General features: G+C 41.2%; 1 protein-coding gene and 1 long non-coding RNA gene across 15 annotated transcripts in view; one reads left to right on the top strand and one right to left on the bottom strand.

Annotated features, from left to right (window-relative positions):
• Nucleotides 1–11,583, top strand: part of LOC128112949 (uncharacterized) — a 15,554-nt gene extending 3,971 nt beyond the window's left edge. The window contains exons 2-3 of the long non-coding RNA XR_008219240.1: nt 9,318–9,398; nt 11,226–11,583. This is a non-coding gene — a long non-coding RNA (uncharacterized LOC128112949). The remainder of the gene's footprint in view (nt 1–9,317; nt 9,399–11,225) is intronic.
• Nucleotides 1–12,693, bottom strand: part of Tcf4 (transcription factor 4) — a 347,519-nt gene that overhangs the window by 193,381 nt on the left and 141,445 nt on the right. The window lies entirely within an intron of this gene.

Genomic DNA, 12,693 nt, shown 5'->3' with positions numbered 1-12,693 from the left:
CAAGCTCAATAGAAATTGTGGTACAAAAAGCAGATGTGTACATTGGATTCTTTCAAATTAAATTTCCAAAAGCAGAGCCTATTGTAGCTCAAGATCAAAGGGACTAAAGCACGATCTCCTCCCCCTTCCCATCTAATTACAGAGAGTTCATTTCTTCTGTTGCGATGAGCACAACAGGTAAATCTTAAACCTGAAGGGTAATGATCAGGTGCTGCTGCTTAGCTTTCCAGGGTTGCTACAGAGCTCTGCGCAGGGCCCCTGCTGCTTAAACTACCGCCCTAGAGGAGGCTGGGAAATGCCTCCTGCTCATCTCCTCTTTATTCTTGGTGCCTTGTTTCCTTTCCCACATCAAGACTATGCAGAACGGTTTGGAAATGGTCACAAGCCCTACAGGAGGGACTCCGGCTGCCCTAAAACACACACCAAGAGAAAATATTGCACTGGTATGCGGCCTTGATGGGTAAGGCTCCCTAAAAACCTCTTTTGGAGGTAGATGGGGTATAAATAATGAATAAATGAGGAGTGACACTGTTATGAAATGTCATATCCTGGCAGTTCTGCAAAAGGACAAGACCCTGGGGAGGGAGAAGAAAGGGCTGCAGCCGCAGACTCGTCCAACACGGAGGTTCGGAAGAAAATCTGCTCCACTTGGCATGATTAGCATGATCTATTTCTTTGGGGAATACAGGTAGAGAGAGAAGAGAATTTAAGTCAAACTCACAAAAACAGAGAACTCGATAGAGAACGCCCTCTAGGCTTAAACACCCTTGAAGCCAACTACATTCTACGTACGCATTTCTATCTCCCTTTAAAATTCCTGGTACCTCATTTCATCCTTTGCTGCCCATAGGCATCTGTTCCCCTCTAATTATTTGCCATTTAGAAAAACTCTGCTAAAATTCCTTGTGCATCTGGCCCTTGCTTAGTGTATATTTGTGATGCTTAAATATGGTGCTTGGTATTAGAACAGCCTCACATGCAGAAACAAAATCTTTCCCTTCCCAGAAAAGTGTTTCAATATTCTACCCTCCCCCCGCAAAAAAAAGTATAAACAAAATAAATTCAACTTTACAAGTATTTATTGAAATAAATATGTGCTCTAACTTACAGTCTCTCCCTCTCTTTCATACACACATACTTATGCACTTCCAAGATCTATTAAAGGTTTGATCAATAAGTGTGAAACAACCAATAGCCTCATGAGAGAAATGTCAGGCACAATGTTCTTCCCTCTAGTAAGCATGGGCCCAACCACCACCTCAAATGTGTTTGTAAATCTCAAGTCTTTTATTTAATTAGTTAGGGTCTTCTAGCCCCTGAACTTTTTCCCAGTCAATGAAATGGGATGCTATTATTTGACATGGAAATACACTTTTAAAGATCGGCTCCCTTGAACACAGGAGTGGAAAAGTATTGGAAAAATCAGATGGCAACATCAAAAACCCCAAAACCAAAGAAGCTTATCTCTTCCACACATAGTTCCCTCATTCTCGGTCTCTCTATCATTCATTTACCACATTTTTATCAGACTTCACACTGTATGGTAAAGTACTGGCTGGGAGTAAATATGAGGAACCCTTGGCTTCTAATATTTGTTTGGCCAATAATCAGGTATTGAGTATTTGCTCATCTGAGTGTGAGGAATAGTTACTATTAATAATATCAGTAGTGATAATGATGATTTATCTTATGCCAAATATTTTGTAGTGGAATAGGGTGACAGAACAGATTTGAGAGGTAAATCTACTGTGCCTGAACTGGAGACCCTGGAGACACTACTAATGAACTGATGACCTGGGCATGTTACCCACTATCTTGATACCTTGATGATTTTATCCATAAAACAGAGCAGATGATAATACCTATGTTGTGAAGTTGTTAAGTCACATGAGGACAGTGAAGGTCTCTGAAAACTTTATCTTTATCACCTGTGGCCACTGTATGTAGAGAGTATCTTTTATTCATAGCCATATTCACAGAGACTAAAACCCAGCCTGGCCATGGGATGGACTCAACCAATGAATGACTCTTTGGGGAATGAGCAAACAAAAGATTTAGGAGAGAAAAAATACTTGTAAGATGAGCTACTACATGGCTGTTAGGTATAATTTCTGTGATATGTTATATTGTCTCCTTCTGCGGGGACCTGATAATTTATGGGAAAGGAAAAATAACTACAATTATAAACAATGTAGGAAAATAACAGAGAAAGTGGAAATTCTGCCAGGTCAGAGAAAAGGTAACTCAGTTCTAGGGATGAAGAGTATAGTCTTCCTATTTTATGACTCTACCATGAACTCCCTCCGAACAGTGGCTAATTAAATAACTAAAGCCAATAAGAAATAGTAAATTCTTATCTTTCTTTATGCGCAAAAAAAAAAAAAAGATGTTCCCATCTCTTCCTTCATATGGACATTCTAGTCTACTCCCAGCCAAGTGCTTTTAAGTGCTGGTAATCTTTAGAACATCAGAAGTCCACCTGCTACTCCTGAGTTAACAGTCCATCTTACACCTTCAATACAAAACTTCCACTTAGACCTCTGTGAATTTTACACCCTAAATGTAACTGCCTGGTTTAAACTTTGCCTGGATGGTTTAAAAGTCTCTCAACAGCAAATTCATAGACATGTCCTTTACAGGACAGAACATTGTCTTATGTTCCCCAGAGTTTCTTAGATGCTGAAGAACAGTGATGTGTACCAAAACTCTCCTGTCTTCTTCTGGCACCAGATGTGAAGATCTCATTTAAATTTCAGTATGGCACTGAGATACATAACATTATTAAAAGTTTAAAATTGTTAAATTAGTTTTTTGCTGTGCTGAGAATTAGACTCAGGGCACTGGCCATGCCAGGCAACCACTCTGCCACCAAGCTATAACCCCACCCCGGCTCTTTATTTTTTAAGGATAGAGAGGCTCATATAAAAATGGCCTCCATTTGATCACATACCATAATTTCAAACTACGTGTCTCAAATTAAGAGGATGTATAGTGTTTGTTGTCAAGAAATGTATTTTATTCCCTTACTTTGAGCCTTATAATCTAGAAAGAAATGTTACACCTCTGTTCCACAATTGTAAGACACCTGGTGAGTAAGTGATATATCTATTCAGGGGAAGAAATATAGCAATATTTTAGTAAATGGTATCGAAGGGGAAACATTACAGAAAATTAACTTAAATGGAAAGAGGTTAAATCTAAACAAAAATGACAAAACTAAGACATTTGGTACCAACAAAAAGCTATAATGTTGCAAACCGTTATAATGAGTTTTCCTTCTCACAGTATGAGTCATAAGCCAAGGACCGAACCCGGCCCACAGAAGTGACACGTGTAGTGGGGTTGGTCAAGGTCAAATACGAACCTCACACAGCATCTGAATCTCTCCAGTGGGAGCCTCCCCCGCACCCCACCATCCAATACAACACCAGCATCACAGACATCAGCATCTTCTCCTCCACCTCCCCTTTGGGGAGGTGGGTCCCATAGAAGCCACAAATCCAATCACATTCGGCACAATATGAAGGATAAACTACATGAGTAGCTCTCAGTATGTTCGTGTGTTCATCCTTCCTTAGAGGTGATGCACAAACTCGCAGGTGACCCTCACTCCAAAAGAGTCTTCCACATTTTCAATGATCATTCTAGAAAATTCCAATCATTTGGCAGGCTCCATAAGTATGTCCTGCCCAATCCAGGTGACCTTCCTCCTGCCTCCAAAACTGAAGGTTCCGCTGTTTGGATCCTGACATGATCTATCACAGACTGTTAAAGCTTGGCTTGCTCAGCTGTTCACAGGAAGGGAATGTCTGCTTGTCTCCTTGGAGTGAAGGTCCTCAGGTTGGGATTCCTCTGTCTATGGTTGGCTGACCCCAGGCATAGAGAGCTATACATGTTGAATATGAATACTAAATGGTGTATTTTCTTACATAATATCAATATTAGAACAGTAGCCTCCTCACATCTACAAGTTTGGATATTTGATGCCCCCAGAGACCCAAGCGAAATCTTTTTCTGGCATAGAGAATAATGAATGAGATGGTCTCATCGTTGTCATTTATAGACAGGTCCAATTGTGTATGTACACGGCTCATGCAGGGATATCTCTCAGGAAGTACCATGCCAAAATGACCCTAATTTGGAATAAAGGGGACTATGAGTGTAGGGCGAGACAGAAGGGACGAGAAGAGAAACAGTTCTCCTTCTGGCTCTCACAAGACGCTACCCACAAGCAAAGACTAATTCTCCAGCAAACTGGCTGATGCGGGGTCTAGAGCATAAACAATTACACATGGCTCCCAGTTTGGGAAAGACGACCTCCTGGAGATGAACAGGTCAACCAAGAACACACAGCTGCTGAGCAACGAAGTTGGGGAGTCACTGGACTTTACAACCAAACTCCAAAATCCCCTCCAAAATTCATACCTGCACTTTCAAAGGTAAAGGAGCAATATTGTTAATGAGCCAGTAGCTGGAGAAACTGAGTAAGAAGCATTGGTTGTTTTGCAGCACAAGAGATGGATATGTTTTACAAGACAGAAAAAAAGAGAGCTGGAAGAAAGTCATAATCGGTAAAGCTCTCGATCCTTCTAGTCTACACAGTGTGGGAGCGGCTGCTAGAGTCAGATTCTTTCTTGCAAGTTTGACATGGGTCACAACTTTCACACCATCTGAATAAATCTTTATCATCGTTTAACAATCATTGCCAGACAGTAAAGAAGATATTTGCCTGTGTTGGTATGTGGTGTATGTGGACATGTACGAAGGGTGTGCAGACCACAGGAAGATGTCAGGGGTCCGGCTCCATCACACACTGCCTCATTCTCTTAAGCCAGGATTTCCAAATGAAACTGGAGCTTGGCTGGGACCAGCACACCTCAGGATCCTCCTGTCCTCCACCAAAATGGGCTTAGAGGCATGTGTGGACACAGCCAGCATTTTACTCCGGTCCTCGTGTCTGCGCAGCAAGTGATCTTACCTGCTGAGCAATCTCCTCGGCCCCATTTACCTATGGAAAGGGGACAGAACAGAAAAGGAGAAGGACACCAAGGAGCCATGGGAGATGATTCCATGACAGGCAAAGGTAAAACTAAGCTGGAAGATGTGAATGAAGAAGAGAACGAAAGAATGAAGATATGTACTTGTGTTTGAATGGAGCTACTGTCAGATCAACTACACAAAATCACAACACACATTTGGGAAGGCTAGTAGCTCAAATTCTATTAATCCTGCCTTTGTCTGTTGACTCCATAAGAATTGCTTGATTCAGGGTGTTCTATTCTGACAGATCACCAAAGACCAAGAGCAGACAACACTGGAAAGCCATAGCAAGAGGACCCAGGCCCTCTCCACAGGTGGCCTAAAGAAGTTCAATGTTAGGCTTATTAGTCGCGTCATTCCAGGGCCCACATTTCCGTGGTTTCAATCAATTTTCCTGTGATGCAAACAGGAATTCAAAAAAGTACGGCTAAGGTGGTAGGACAGCAGAACCTGGGAAGGGTGTGGAGAGGATGCATGCAAAGATGCAGTAACTGGAGAACCAGTAGGCAGTGAAGAGTTACAGAGAGTCTCCGGAAGTCAACACCGGGAAAAATCAACAGAAAAACCCACCCGGAAATCTAGATCTTCAGCCTTTGCAAGTGACCAACTTCCTCTGAAGTGATGAAGATATTTGCATTTCCTCATCCCCGTCATCAGTCAGATGCATGGGAGAGACAAAGGAGAAGTGTATGGTCCTGTGCAGACCTACCATGTGTCCAACTTTGGGCCGGGTTCTTGCCCTACACAACACCCTATGAGTATGGCCTCCTTGTTTCCACATCCCTCAGAAAGGAAGGCCTTGGAGTTTAAGTGGTTAGATCAGTGTGCAAGCTTCTATCTGAGCATGGAAGCCAGCTGAACAATCCATGAGGAGTCCTCCATGTCATGCATCTTTGCCACTGTGAATACATACTGCCCTGATTCCACTCTAATTCCTATGCTCTAAATTGTTTCCAAGTGTTTGCAGACTACTTTGCTTCAATTTGTCAGGTGTAAATTGCTTCAGAATAACAAATCCTGAATTCCACCGAGAAGCCTACAACTAGGCCAGTGATGTAGTTCCCAAGTCCTTACTGGATGTACCATCCATTTCTACCAAAATACCAGGACCTCTTGTCTATGAAAACCATTTTGTGTGTAAAGGTCACGGACACTGCTGGTGTAGTGCTGACAGAGCAGAGACTTATTGACTGTTACTCTAGGAGACTCTACAACAGTGGTTCTCAACCTTCCTAATGCTGTGACTCTTTAATACAGTTCCTCATGTTACGGTGACCCCCAACCATAACATTATTTTCGTTGCTACTTCATACTGTAATTTTGCTAGTTAAGAATCATACTGTAAATATCTGATATGTAGGAAATCTGATATGCAACCCCTGTGAAAAAGCCATTCAACCCCAGAAGGGCCATGACCCCCATGTTGAGAACCACTGCTCTATGATGCTACAAGGAAAACAACATGGGCTTGGTGGTTCCAAAGGCTCCCCAAGTTCATTATCACATCTTTGTTCCAAGCAAATATCTTTGCGTTTCTAACTTCTTCCCACTATACCTTTCTCTACCAGTGTGCATCATGTAACCAACCACCCATGTGGATGTCTCTGATGGGGTCACCTCCTCAGCTGATACCTGAACTTCTTCCCCAGCTGGGCATGTAAAGACAAAATTCCTAGCCACTTGCAACCTCTATTCTAGAAGAAACAAATCAAGCTAAGACTGCCAGAGCATAATCTTTTTATTCTTCATTCAAATTCTTCACAGACATATATTAATTACAGAGTAAGTCTCAACACATCTCTACATTCATTATACTCAACTTTATTTTTTCTTACTTCTGTATAGTGACATCTTGTATCTTCTTTGCTCTATGAATTCCATCAAAAATAGTCATTAAATTGCTTATTTGCAATAACTGGTATGTGAAATGTCTAATTTTAATTACTATATAGAATATTTATTGTTTACATGGCAATAAAAAATTGATGCTTCTGTTTAATGATATTGGTCACATGTTTCAAAGAATTCTTCTTATAGAAATCTGTTGAAAAACCATGAACACAAGCCAACCTCTCCAAACTGGTCACTTCTCAAATATCCTCATCTAAAATTACAAATAAGCCTAACACTGGGGTCTACTTATAACTTAAACCCAACTCTAATACTTTCCCCTCAACTGTGGGATTCTTGCTACTTACCCCAAAAATATGTGAGACAACCGTAAATGACTAAAAACTACATATCATAGGTAGATTTCAATGTTCCAAGAAAATACGAGCTATCAATAAATCTATGTTCTGTCACCAACTCAAGACCAAAAGTGATCACATTATTCTTATTAGCCACTAATTTGTTCAATGATCGTGGCAAATACCAAGTCTGTACCCATCCTGGACACATGTACCTCTGGCCCACTTTGAGACCACCAGCAATACTTTACCATTCGTCTCTAGCATCCAAAAACCAGCTGCACAAGGACAGGCAGGCATTGTCTTCAGGTGTCCTGGTGTCATTTCAGGCCACACAGTTGATGAATGAATGACAATATTGAATACAGAGGACACAGCCACTCATGAGCTGATGACCCCTCCCGCCACCCAGTACCTCCCAGTGCTCTCAGAGAGATGGCCACGCTGTCCTCTTACTTCTAAGCCCTGAGGATGCAGCTTCACTATTCAGTTCCTCATTTGCCCACCTGTCTGTCTCTCTGTGATCTTTCAAGTCTGAACCTCAACACCAACTCCCTAGATTCCCTGTGGGGTACCTCCATCCCTACCAGGACAGAACAACTTCAAGGATGTGGCACTAAAGGTGTGTGTTTGAAAGAAAGCACTTGGAGAATAAACACTGAGGAATGGGATTAATGAGTGACTTTAGACTGAATGGTAACAGAGGCGGTATTTATCTCCATCCCAAGGAATGATACTAATCAGTGTGTGAGACAAGTCAAATAAGCTTACAAACAATGATTTAAAAACCAATCAAGCAATACAGTGTTGAACCTTTCCATAAGTTACTGGCATTCATGGACCATTAACAGTGGGATATGCCTCCAAATAAAACTTCACCAATCAAGATTCTGTGATTAGGAAAGAGGCCTATGGTTAAATAAATGATTATTAATATCCTGAGAAATAATTTTACGATGATTACTGCTCTGACTACTTTTGTCATTAAAATAAAGAGGTTTCATTCTCTCAAAGGTTACATTTTTAACTTTGTAAAAATTCTGAATAAAAACAGGCAATAATAATTTCAATGAAGGGGGAAGATCCATGTGAGAAGATGTACGTACATACACTATCTAAATTATACATTTTCTTTTCCTTTGAGCCACATAATAAAAAGAAATATAGATTCTTATGGTTTTTATGAATTCATGTATTTTAATTTTATTAAACACATAGAATTTAACAGAAGCGCAAAGGAGGTAAGACACAAAATTTGCAAATTTGTTGTGATTGTGTGTGTGTGTGTGTGTGTGCGCGCGCGCGCACGCGCGCGCGCGCATGCATATGTAGGTGCTCATGAAGGCAGAGACTGTCAGATCGTTCTGGAAGTGGAGTTATAGCTAGTTGTGAGCCACCTGATGTGGGTGTGAGAAACTGGACTTGGGTCCTTAACAAAGTGAGTACACACTCTTCACTGGTGAGCCACCTCTCCAGCTCTGATCTGTCTTGATGAAAGTGAATCTGTTACCCATGCCAAACATGTGAGCCATCAGCTTCCCATAAGCCCGCTCTGATACTGTGGCTCCAAGCAGCTCAGAGTCAGGTCCACATCCATGTGATTAAAACAGTCCATGCATGTAAAACATGCACCTCCAACAAACTCAGCTCTGTCATTCTAAATAGGAGGGGAAACAGCACAAAACGTCCTGACTGCCCACCAGCTTACAGATTAAGCAGCACCCACAAACATCTCAGGAGAATGAAAATCACAACTCGAGCTCTCAATTCCTTTCCAGAGTGTGCAGAACTTTAATATTATGGACTGAGAAAACGGTTCCATCAGGAAAGCACAAACATGAAGACCTGAATTCCATCCCCAGGACCTACGTAAAAGAAGCCAGACAGGGGTTAGCAAGGCATCAAGGTGGCACAGTCAGGGAGCTTCTTGGTGCCAGGCTGATGACCTAGTTGTCATGTTGTGGGGTGTGTGTGTGTGTGTGTGTAACTGTGTGTGTTAGACAGACAGACACACACACATACACACTATAAATAAGTACATAAATAAAAATAGATAAATAAATAAAACGTTGTGTTTTCTTTTCTAAGCCAGGAAAGCTGTGCACACTCATGATTCTGGTGCTGAGAAGGCAGAGGCATGTGGATCCCTGTAGCTGGCTGACCGACCAGGTAAGCTTACCTACTAGGCAAGCTCCAGGCCCATGATAGATCTGCCCCAACAACTAAGATGGCAGGATCTGAACACCCACACTTGACTCCTGGTTCCCACACACATGGATATACACACCCCTTCCTACCCCCACATTGGATAGAATAAGTCACACAGCACAGCAGACATTATACTAGAAAGTGTAACAAAATCGGGAGCTGGGTGTGAGGTTCAGTGATAAAGCAAGTGTTCAGGATGTTTGAAAGCCCTGGTTTCAATGTCATCAAGAAAAAAAGAAAAAAGAAAAGAAAAGCTAAATATACTTGCCTACATAGCATCCTTAGTTAGCTATTTGTCTAATAGTTTGAAAAGGCAAAGCTTTTTCCCTCAGGTTCATTCAGGCTTGGCTGTATATTTTGAAAAATTATAATGGATATTCTTTTGGAAATATGTATAAAGCAATTTTTCCCTCTAATTTGGCTTTCCCCGCCTTTCCATTAGAAAAAGTCTATTCACATTTTTTTCCTTCAAAATAGGAAAAAAAAAATCACTCCTATTTAGGACACACATACAATGTTAAACTGTGAATGAATATGTAATTAATGTCTGCCAGTTCACATCACCACAGAAGCAAACCTGTAGGACCAATAGGTTAAATCTATTAATTTGATGAGGCATTAATATAAAAATATCTATCAATTCAGCTTCCATTTGCCCCAGTGGAAGTATACATAATTTTAGCATATTAAATATCATGCATTTTGCCAAAAAAGTTATTAATTTATGGGGTAAAAATATCTTGATGGTAAATAATTAGGTGCTAAGTAGGTGATGAATCACTTTTACTAAGCGAGAAAGAAATAGGAGGAGCTAAAAATAAGTCCTTACATGAACAGTTTGGAAACTAAAATGGAAATGCTTTGAAGTGGTATGTAGGTCAGAGATCCACACGGAAATTGTGACCCCTGAACTCACACTATGCAGGTGGAGCCCAGGCATCTTCATCATATGACTGACAGACTAAAGTCAGATGCACAACACAGTTGAAGAGTGGTAGGCTGTGGTTCCTGTTCCCTTAGGGATTGTCACTCATCAGACAGAACTGTGTACACGATATTAGGAAATAGTGAGACAACGTGATACCGAAGTAAACAGAGGTCACAATCAACTGATGCGTCCTTCTCATGTTCTCTGATCAACTCTTGCTCCATCTTTCATTAGTCACAAAGCAAAGCACTTGCAGGTGGGGAACTTCAAAGGCCTTGAAACTATGCCTGTGTTTTATAGCCTACCATCCCATAATCCAGCACACAGCCTGTCCCTACCAGGTATCCATCACTAAACATTGACTAACTGGTGAGTCAGCAAACGCCTTAGAAACAGTAAGACTTAACAGGCTGGGCACAGGGGAGTAACTAAACGAGAAGGCTGAACTTCACGCAGTGGGGGACAAGATGTCTTGGTGATTCAAGGAGCATACATGGAAAGTTTTTTAAGCTATGCCTACCTAACTTCCTTTACAGACAATTGTTAAGGACACAAAGACTAATGAAAACAACATAAAAGCAAACCAAAAGCATTCATGTAAAAGTCCACTCCCTGGCTCCAATCCTTCCCGGGGTTCCTCTTCTTTCTTCTCCCTTCTTGAGGTTTGCCGGCGTCCACTGCCAAGCCTCAGGGCCTATTCGTTTTCTTTTTGTCCCCCCTGCTCACCTGCTTTGGCCTGACTCTGACTTCTTTTGCGTTTCTTCTTTCTCCCTTGGGAAATTGATGTGCATTTGTAGCATCTGTCCTCCACCTTCCTTTGTGAATACTGAGGTGAAAACAATTTATTCATGTTTCAGCAGTGCCCTTATCGCTTGTCCATATGAGAGCCGTCCTGTGTCTCAGGCTGAGAAACCATTTTTGGACCTCCTGTCATCTAGGAGCTTGAGGAGATAGCTCATCACTCTTTATCGTGAGCTCGTGAGTGACTGTTCTCTTCCTCTCTTGTACTTTTGGGGTTCTTTCTTCCATATTTTTAACAACTTCCCATAATGCTGCTGCTCTCCTTCTCCACAGCACTTGGTGTCAGCTGGGTCTTCTTCTTAACAAACAGTTGCTCTGTGCACATCAGTCTCTAATCCTGTCGATAGTTGGATTTTCCTCATGGTGGATTTTAGCCTTACACAGACCAGCTTTCAAATATATGGTTGTGGAATCTGATTCTGATATATTCCTCCATTCCTGCCCTGGATCCTCCCTCCACCCACCTCCCATTTTACTCCCCTCATTATGTACTGGAGCCCCTCATCCATCAGGATTGTTAGATTTTGCTTGAAGAGATAAAAAAAAAGGCTGGAGTCCGGCCTACCTACTTTACACTTTTCAGTGTTTCAATCAATGGTTCATATATTATTTGTCACAAATAGCATAATTTGATGGTGAAATCCAGTGTAACACCCCACAGGTCCAAAGTCGTGAATGCATCCGAATTTCCATAACCAAATCAAGCTGCCTGCACCTCCTTCTTTCTCTCGTCTCATTTGACCACTCGCTTGCTAAAGGCCCTAGTTGGATTTTCATCATGCTCTTAAAATATTCTCACATTCTACACTTCCAATCATATCCTTTGTTTCAGACAGAACTTAATCAAGAGGGGTTTTGTGCAAGTTTCCACTTGTACATGATGATAAATAGCTTAAGCTACGTTCAGCACATTCCCAATCATTAGTTTTCTTTCTTCCCCATATACAGATAAATCACATGCTATCTACACCATTATTTCCTGAGACTATGTCCATATTCTAGTGGTCTTTTCTACCTGGTGGGCAGAATTTAACTCCTTTCCAACTGTAAATTTTATAACAGTTTATCATTAGGCAGTAAGTGCTTATACCTACAGTGTGAAATGGTATCCTTATCACATACATTTAAAATTTAAGGAATGGAAATTGAGCAGCTACATTCTAAATGCCAAGAAATACCTCTACTTTCAGAACGGTGATAATGGGCATCCCCCAAAACACAGTAAATGGCAGTGGTCTGTATATCAAAAATAAAATGATTTCTCTAACTCAAACATTATAAAATGGAATGACTCAAAGAAGCTGACAGATAGCATTAAACAAAAATATGAAGAAAGGATGGTGCTGCCATAATGGAGAATGGACTAAGAAGGGAGCCAGACAGCAAAATAAAGTAATAGGTCAATGCAAGGGGCCATGCCATCCTGAGCACTGGTAAAATCACGGTGATCTGTTCTCACATACTAATTGGCAAATGCTTTGAAGCACCGCATTTATCTAGATTTTCTTACAACACTAATGCTCTTCC

The sequence above is a fragment of the Peromyscus californicus genome, unplaced genomic scaffold (assembly GCF_007827085.1).
Source record: "Peromyscus californicus insignis strain IS unplaced genomic scaffold, ASM782708v3 Scaffold_17__1_contigs__length_78620276, whole genome shotgun sequence".
In the NCBI taxonomy this organism is placed as follows: Eukaryota; Metazoa; Chordata; class Mammalia; order Rodentia; family Cricetidae; genus Peromyscus; species Peromyscus californicus.
Note: the sequence above shows the minus strand (reverse complement) of the source record. Positions and strands in the feature narration are given on the sequence as shown.